Source organism: Mugil cephalus, chromosome 9 (genome assembly GCF_022458985.1).
Source record: "Mugil cephalus isolate CIBA_MC_2020 chromosome 9, CIBA_Mcephalus_1.1, whole genome shotgun sequence".
Taxonomy (NCBI): domain Eukaryota; kingdom Metazoa; phylum Chordata; class Actinopteri; order Mugiliformes; family Mugilidae; genus Mugil; species Mugil cephalus.
The window spans coordinates 28,410,251-28,418,091 of record NC_061778.1 but is presented as its reverse complement, the minus strand read 5'-3'; the positions used below and the strand labels follow the sequence as shown (position 1 = coordinate 28,418,091).

At 40.1% G+C, this 7,841-nt stretch overlaps 2 long non-coding RNA genes across 4 annotated transcripts in view; both read right to left on the bottom strand.

The window, feature by feature from the left end:
* Nucleotides 1–470: 470 nt before the first annotated feature.
* LOC125013067 lies at nt 471–4,315 on the bottom strand. 2 transcript variants are annotated; one of them, XR_007113357.1, is made up of 8 exons: nt 2,506–4,315; nt 2,346–2,412; nt 2,194–2,266; nt 1,840–2,099; nt 1,635–1,754; nt 1,488–1,561; nt 1,322–1,378; nt 471–1,222 (listed from the first exon to the last, which is right to left on the bottom strand). It is a non-coding gene; the product is annotated as an uncharacterized LOC125013067 (long non-coding RNA). The 2 variants fall into 2 exon arrangements; XR_007113358.1 differs by having other exon boundaries at nt 1,686–1,754.
* A 3,291-nt stretch (nt 4,316–7,606) lies between these two features.
* The window catches only part of LOC125013068, a 2,074-nt gene continuing 1,839 nt past the window's right edge, over nt 7,607–7,841 (bottom strand). For both annotated transcript variants that reach the window (XR_007113359.1, XR_007113360.1), the window contains 2 exons: nt 7,756–7,841; nt 7,607–7,667 (listed from right to left, as the gene is read on the bottom strand). The exon at nt 7,756–7,841 is cut by the window's right edge. This is a non-coding gene — a long non-coding RNA (uncharacterized LOC125013068). The remainder of the gene's footprint in view (nt 7,668–7,755) is intronic.

Here is a 7,841-nt window from a genome sequence, read left to right as displayed (position 1 = left end):
AAAAGATCATGGTCATTAAACAGTGATTGATCAACAACGATAAGACCTATTAAAACGAGAAAATAATACACCAATACCAGGCTCATGTCTACATTTTCAAGTTTAAATGAAGTCTGTGGGTGAAAGTATGCCTGAGCATTAGACCTTTATGAAAATGTGTTTTTTGCCTGTTTTTTTTTTTCCTTCGGCCGTCCGATTCATTTCCAACGGGAAATTTATCCGTATTTATTCGTATTTGGGAAAGAAAAGTAATAGCACACGGATCCCGATCGAGCTGCATGTTTTGATATATAACTAAGGGACGGAAACAGGGAGGATTAGGAAAAAAAAAAATAGAAAATTCCCTCTGGGAAATTTTGAAGGGGCTACAGGAGCTAATGCCCGGAGTACCGTCTCTGTCAACATGGGAATCAAACCCGCGACTGGAGCCAATCAGGCAGACATCAATCACACCTACAACAAACTTACCTTTTTCAAGCATTTATTTTTACAACCTATGACCTTTCAATCTCAAGTGTCAGAGACAAAGTCAAAGTCAAAGTCAAAAAACAAACAAAAACCATGATTGTGGTTAAATAAAATAAATAAATAAAATACATAAGCAGCCAGAGATGAACTTTTCAGAAAGGACTAAATGAAATGCACCCAGAATGATGACAGCATTATTGTGTTAAAATAATATATATATGCACCCAGAGAGACAGACAGTTTTTGTACCCAGATCTAGTAGATTTTGTGAAATAATAGCCAGAACTTGGCTTGAATAAAAAACATTAAACAAATTACTTTAAAACGCACCCAGCATAATTTTTAACAAATTAATAAATAAAACTCATATGCACCCAGAGATCGATTTTCAGAAACAACTTAATGAAATGCACCCACAATGATTAAAGCATCATTGTGTTAAAATAATATATATGCACCCAGAGAGACATTTTTTTTGTATCCAGAACCAGTAGATTTAATGAAATAAAAGCCAGAACTTGGCTTGAATAAATAACATTAAATTAACAACAATTAATTTAAAATGCACCCAATGTGTAATCACATGATTTGTGATTGATAAATAAATATCATCAAAATAAATTAAGTTAAAATGCATCAAATGTACAATAACAACGTTATTTCTGATATGATAGATAGATAAATAAATACATAAATTAAACACACATTTTTCAGGCTCATGTGGCAGGAGGGCAGCAATGATCTTCAATGTTGTCTGCAAATACACACACACAAAAGTGTCTGTAAGACAACATGATTCAAGTCATGTTAAACTCATTAAGATACAGTATAGTCTTTGGTAAATGTCTCTTACTTGTCTTCTGCTAGCTTGCTGTCGTGATATTTGGTCCATTTCTTCCAAGTCATCATCCTTAAAATATTCAAGACATTCTTCAGTAACAGTTATCAAAGTGTTTAAGCTTTGATAAGAACACACACACACACACACACACTGACAGGCAGGGGTAAATGTCTCTTACATGTCATCTGTTGGATTGCTGTCTTCAACTGTGGTCCTCTGGAGGTCTTCTTCCTGGATCTGTGGTCGTCCTCCCTAAAATATTTAAGATATTGTTCAGCAACAGTTGTCAGAGTGTTTAAGCATGCACACACACACACACACGTACTTTGACCATTGACAGGAAATCAACGACAATGCAGGGGTAAATGTTTCTCACTGGTCTACTGGGTTTCCGTCCAGCTGTGGTCCTCTGGAGGTCTTCTTCCTGGATCTGTTGTCTTCATCTCTAGATTAATACAGCACAAGTTAAATCAAATATTGCTTGAGCATCACACTAAAGTCAATCAAACACATTAGAAAGTGTTGCTCACTCATCATCTGTCGGGATGTTTTGTCCTCTGTGGAGTCCTCTGGAGATCTGCTGTGGTCCTCTTGCAATCTTCTGCCTGGATCTTTTGTCTCTTACAGGGACATAAAAGGCAGAGGCATTAATAAATTACATCACAGGTTTCAAAGCATTAATAAAAACTAAATAATGAAATATTCCTCCCTTGTTGTTGTTAGGTTGTTAGTGGTGAGAGATCCCCTGCAATCCTATGGCATCGTTATTGCAGCTTCATTGTTAGTGTGACTTACATGAGTATTCATAAAGACAAAACAGAAGTTATTACAACAGATAACATTACATTGGCAATTATCACAGTGGTTTTGTCACAGTGGACTACCTGTCTGCCGGGTTGCACGGTCCTCAGCTGCAGTTCTCTGGAGGTCTTCCTTCTTGGTCTGTGGTCATCATTCCTTGATAGACAAACACATCCTTATGTTAAGATACTTTGCATCTGAATTATTTTAAGAGAGAAAAAAAAGAGATACTTACTTTGTGATGGAGGAGGTTGCACTAGCAACTTGGTCTGCATCGTCAGAGTGGGAACTGGTGTCATCCACTTAAAACGATAAACTAAAGTTGGTCTAATGCAATTTGGTCAACATTGACTTCATGTTTCACATCAAACTTAATCTTAAGTGTTTCCCTTTACCTGGTCCTCGGCCCTCCTCCACTGCTGTCCCTATTCAGTCTTCTAGTTGTGGCATTGAGGAAAGCTGCTGTAACTGCAGCTTCTTGTCTTGAGCTCCCCGTCTTACATTTAAGTACATGGCACTGTCCTTATCTTAATGTCTCAGATATTGCTGACCCTGAATTAATAAATAAATAAATAAATACATATTTAAATAGACAAATAAACAGTAATATAAACAGCTGAATAGATACATCAATAAATAAAAAGATAAATACATACATTAATACACAGACTTGAACTTGATTTGAATGATCATCATCATATGACTTAATGAGTTCCAGCCAACACATACCAGACAGAACATGTATATAAAAACAATTACGCAAGTCACGAAATAAAATGCACCCAGATATACAGTATACAAGTGATTAGATATAAAAATGGCCCCAGAACAGTGACGCTATTGATAAGTCACATAGATCCATGATTGTATTGACCCAAAGATAGATTTTTCAGACATGATTAAATGAAATGCACCCAGAATGATGAAAGCATTATTGTTTTAAAATAACATATGCACCCAGAGAGACAGACATTTTTTGTACCCAGACCCCAATAGGTTTAATGAAGTAAAAGCCAGAAATTCGCTTGAATAATTAACATTAAATAAATTAAGTTAAAATGCACCCAATGTGCAATAACATATGTAATGGATAAATAAAATTAAATAAATTAAGCTAAAATGCACAGAATGTGCAATTATAGCATGACTTGATAGATAAATACATAAATAGTAAAAATTGAACATGCCCCAGAGATAGATTATTCAGACTAAATGAATTACATGATAAAAACACGATGTGATTGATAAATAGATAAATAAATAAATAGTATAAATAGAAAATAGGAAACAAAAATGTCACAACTGATAAATATTTGGCTGAATGTGTTGGCTGGAGAGACTTTTAACCAGTCAAAATACAATAAACTGAACTGTGATAACTATATGTTTGTAGAACACCTGACTGAAGACATTTATCAGGATGTGAAATATAAATGTGATCAATCAGGGTGTTCTTTTCAGTTGTGGAGTTTGTGATCAACTGAGTGTAACCTTTGTCTGGACTCTTATGCTTTTCTTTCCTTTTGAGAAGAGATCCTCATTAAAGTCTCCACAGACAATGATGGGCTCGTGATTTAGTAATTCCAGTGAGTCCAAGAGGCTTTTCAGGTTTGGCAAAAAATTTTCCAAATTGAAAAGTGGCGATTTGTAAACAGTTGCCAACAGCACTTTGACTGGAGCCTCGATTTTCACAACAGCAAAGTCTTAATCAGTGACATCTTGCATGTATCTGCGAGGCTCTGCTTGAACATTGCCTCTACAGTACACTGCAACTCCACCTCCATCTTTTTTTGCCATGTCCACACAGGTGTTGTATGAGAGGTGTCTGCTACGTGCGAATGTGTCGTATCCCTCCAGCTGGAAAACTGGGGACACGGAGGACCCTGTCTCTGTGAGGCATAACACATCTGCATGTCTGAGTTTGTGATGTGCTTTAAAATCAACAATGTGAGATGGAAGTCCCTATGTGTTGTGGTGGATGATTGTCAAAGAATTTAGAGTTTGGTTTATTGGCATGGTGCCCCTCCTATTGTTGTTGACTTGATATTTGGGGACATCTTCATTCTCTTCATGCCCTGTCTCCAAGGGTTCACGCTCGTTGAGACATTGCAAACGGTCCAGTTCTACCTCGGGTGCAAAGGTGTTCCAAGCATTAGGAACTGGACCACACTGATGAATATGTTGGAGTGCCGCATAAAGGTTTCTGCCTCCTCCTTGTATCGTTTCCGGTTGGCATCTACGATACCTCTGATTACCTCTGATACCTCTGATACCTCTGATACTAATTCCCTCTTTTGGCGCACCTGTAAAACTCTTCATAAGTGGGGTATTGTTCATTGTTCAGCTCATCATCAGATCTGTGTGGGAGATAAAGTTTTAGCAGCCTCCTGTAGAACTTCTCTGGTGTTTTGTTTTCTGAGAAACCAGCAAATCTGATGATGGCTGGTTTGCCTACAGTTCTCTTCTGAAGGAACCCTTGATCGTTTTGGAGACGAACTGTCCATACACTACCCTGTACTCTGATGCAAATTCGGCTAGACACATACTTTCAAAGTCTCGTCCGACAGGTCGGTCTAAGTACTTTTCTGGCACACCTGACGTCCACACCTCCTCCGAGCCTGGCTCCATGTTTTTGACTCTGTTGACGGGGTGACTCATTTTCAGACCGTCCTCATCGGTCTGAAGGAACACAACGGAGCGAGAGCACTTCTTCAGGGGTAAGCTGCAAGTGCGAGCTGCAGCTTCTTGAGCGCTGACCTCTCTGTGCTTTGCGTACGCCTGCACGATCTGCTTCATCTCATCGCGCTCATTAACCTTGGATTTTTTGAGGGTTTTGATGACGAGTTGAGGAATTTGGTCATCTCCTGCTCTGGCTTGGACACATAGGACACCATGTACATTGTGCAGCTGAAGTCATCAACAACGTATTGGATGTCCATGTTGGCATTCCAGGCTCGAAGCAGATCTGGATTGTAATTGTTGATCCAACAATCATTTGGATCACGCTTCAGAAACACTACATAGCTGCTTGTCAGACAGATGACGTGCTCCAGGTACCGTTCATTGGTCATGTTGCATCGGTGGAGCATATCTGAGAAGCTGCTGAATGAGGTGTCTGGTTGCATTAACAAATCTCTTACTGGCTGAAGCTTTGACTTACATGTCTTTATACTCAGAATGTAGCTGTTTGAGTATAGTCAGACCACCTAGCACATTCTTCATGTTGACAGTGTAGAAGTGCTGGCGGCCTTTGTATTTAATGTGTCTTTTTAGTTTTACTTGCAGTAGCTGTGCTTCAGTGTTGGGTCTTGGGAGACTGTTCACGATTGTTTCCATCTCTGATGGAACAGGCACAACAGCTCTGTGAACAGCCTTCTGTTGTCCTTTTGGCAAAGCGATTATTTTAGCGAAAGGCAGGATTTTAGCAATGAGCTGCCATTCAAGCACATTAAGTATAGCCAATTCTGGGGGGATGGGTGCCAACTCTAGATTGTTTGCTACTGCAATGGGTGGCATTCTGTCTCTGCTCAGGTGGTTGTCACAGGTGGGGCAGATCCACTCCTGAAGTCTCTCTTGTGGAACAGAGCAGGGGGAAGAGCAGTCATCATCACATGAACTGGCTAATGCGTTGTATGTACTGTCGTCTAAACTCTGGGTCATTGTGATATTTCATCTTAAATTGTTCCTTCTTCTTTTGCCGGTAGCTCTGGTTGCCTGTGTACCTACTTGTCATGTACTTTTCTTATTTGTTCGGACTTCATGATTCATGTACAGGTAGTTTTTGTGTTTGCTATGGAAATCAGGATCTGTCTTGTACTTCTCTGTAGTGCTTTTTCTTTGTTTGTTCTGGAATGCGGTATCTGTCCTGTACTTCTCTGTAATGTTCTTTCTTAGTTTGCTACAGAAAGTGGGATCTGTTGCATATTTTCTGTTGAGTTTTTCCTTCTTTTTGCTTTGAACTACAGGATCTGCATAATAACTCTTGAATGACATTGGCCGTTGCTGTGTTTTTGCAGCCCGAATTTTTTTCATTCTAAATTCTGGCTCTCCTGTGTTGGGCCATGCCTTTGTGGATGGGTTGTTTTGTTTCCCCAATGTACAAGTCTGTACATTCCTCACTACACTGAACAGCATACACTACATTACTCTGTTTTTGTCTGGGCGTTTTGTCTTTGGGGTGGACCAGTTTCTGTCTTGGTGTGTTTCCAGGTTTGAAATAAACTGGGATGCGGTGTTTACCAAAAATTCTCCTCAACATTTATGTGTGGATCGGAGATGGAACAAAATACCTTAGCTGGGGAGGAAGGGTCGCAGCCTGCATCTATAATGGTCCAGGATGGCGTGGTTGGTGAAGGTGTCTTGCTCCTGGCCATTTGAGAACACATTACAGTACATTCAGTGAAACTGAAGACTTTAATGAACAATGCACTTTATTCAGGCGGAGTGAAATTTACCTTTGCAGCCAGTGAACAGCAGGGGGTTGCAGCATCACCGACACTCAAGGACAATCTGGTTGGGGGTGATCCAACCAGCTGTTGACAGATGACAAAAACATTAGACTTCAAACAGTGTGGATAATTTAGACATGTCTCACTTAAAACACAGGAAGTAACATACATTGGTCACAGGAAGTCGGGAGCCAGAGCAACGCCCATTGGTCCAGGGTCGTCTCACTGGTGACACTGCCTCAGACTTCACAAAAAAAGGACCAATTAAACCTCATTATACAAAAACTATTAATATTGTTTGTATTATGAAAGCTACATTGACTCGATGATTAGAGGAACACCTACTATCTGAGCCACAGAAGTCGGGCTGCAGGGGGCCTCCTCCTCCGAACTCCAGGACAGTCTGGAAGGGGATGATCCAACCAGCTGGTGGCATGAAAACCAACATCTCAGACAGAGTGGACAGTGTAGTAACGCCTCTGGAAGTGTATGGTGTTTGTGTTAGTTGTGAGAAGAAGGAACATACTCTAGTCACTGGAGACCGGCAGCTGTGGGTGGGTCTAGCTGTGGCCCTAGGTCGTCTCGCTGATGCTGAGGAGGCCACCTTTATAAAGAAAACATGACACCTGTTAGGCTTTACACAAGTCACCCACTAAATATCCATTACAAATATGTTGGTCATCTACCATTATTACTAGTATCATTTCTTATTTTGAAAAGTATAATCAGTTTTGACTGTTGGGAGCCAGGTGACAGTTCAAGCTAAGCCTAAAACAATAGATAAAATATGAATCGCTTAAATTACCCTCTTGGGTTTTGGAGAGGGCTGGTTACCAATTGGGCAAGACAGATGAAAAGGAGACACTTCCTCCATAGCACGTAATGCTGTGCTGCTGAACCAGACTGGGTTCAATGGAAAGAAGCACTCCTCCACCTGTGAAACAAAAAACAAAATCCAATGACGATATATATCTTATCAACACACAAACTATACAGTAATAACCAATTAACACATCCTAAAGAAATATTTGAAAAAAACAAACCTCCTGCTGAGCCATCCTGGTCTGGGCTGAACCCTGGGCATGGGACGGTTCACCAGGCTGGCTTGTCTGGAATGAAAAATAGTATTACATCGCATTAAACAAATTGTAAACCACTTGAGAAAAGTCACATTTTCACAAAGTCTCAGATACATACATTACACCGTAACAATTACATTGTGGCCATGACTAGCTGGCTGCCACTGAAAGGGTCAGGTGACCGTGGAGAAGGGACCTCTTCCT